Raw genomic sequence first — 918 nt, 5'->3', positions numbered from 1 at the left:
TCGACTGAAATTATCTAGCGAAACCAATGCCAAGGGCAAACGATCGAGACGACTCAAATTATCTAGCGAAACCAATGCCAAGGGTAGTTAGTGGCACGGTAGCCGAATTTTAAAAAAAAATGACAATCACCGTGCGTAGTGGTACGGCAGCCGAATTTTAAAAAAAAAATTACCATCACCGTGCGTAGTGGCACGGCAGCCGAATTTTAAAAAAAAATTACCATCACCGTGCGTAGTGGCACGGCAGCCGAATTTTAAAAAAAAATTACCATCACCGTGCGTAGTGGCACGGCGATGCGGAGTTGAAAAAAAAACCACGCCCGGAGGACGCGTTAAAAAAAATCGTCTCAAATTAATCCTATGTCGGTGCGTAGTGGTACGGCGATTAGGAATTGAAAAAAAAAGGCGCCCGCCGCGCGGAACGCGACCGGTGGGCCGATCCGTTTCACGCATCGGTCACTGGGGGTCCTGTCCAACCGACAAGACGAACCCCCGAGGCAAAGGGCAGTCTTAACAGATCGCAGCGTGATAACTGCTCTGCCGAGTACAACACCCAGCCCGGTACTTAAGTCGTCTGCAGACGATTCCGAAAACCCACACCGTTTGCCGCGGGATCACCGCGTTCACCGTTGATGCACGGCCAGCGGGCCCGAGAGCCCGCGCGGCCGAGAATCCGGCTCGTCGTGGACCCGAAGGTCCGTGCTTTGACGCCTTCCCGATGTATACTGGGTTCTCCTCCGCCGTACGGACGATCGTTTTCCCGAGACCGGCCCGAAAGCCGGCCCGGCTGTTTTCTCCAGAGTGGATACGGCCTTAGAGGCGTTCAGGCGTAATCCAACGGATGGTAGCCTCGCACCAACGCCCGCTCGGGCGAGTGCCGAACCAAATGTCCGAACCTGCCGTTCCTCTCGTACTGGG

The 918-nt window shown here is 54.6% G+C and overlaps 1 non-coding gene across 1 annotated transcript in view; it reads right to left on the bottom strand.

Moving 5' to 3' along the window:
• Window positions 1–484: 484 nt before the first annotated feature.
• Window positions 485–918, bottom strand: part of LOC115035035 — a 3,948-nt gene continuing 3,514 nt past the window's right edge. The window contains exon 1 of the ribosomal RNA XR_003840200.1: window positions 485–918. This exon is cut by the window's right edge and continues 3,514 nt beyond it. This is a non-coding gene — a ribosomal RNA (large subunit ribosomal RNA).

Source organism: Acyrthosiphon pisum, unplaced genomic scaffold, assembly GCF_005508785.2.
Source record: "Acyrthosiphon pisum isolate AL4f unplaced genomic scaffold, pea_aphid_22Mar2018_4r6ur Scaffold_44;HRSCAF=333, whole genome shotgun sequence".
NCBI lineage: Eukaryota > Metazoa > Arthropoda > Insecta > Hemiptera > Aphididae > Acyrthosiphon > Acyrthosiphon pisum.
The sequence above is the reverse complement of the archived record's forward strand: the minus strand, read 5'-3'. Positions and strand labels throughout refer to the sequence as shown.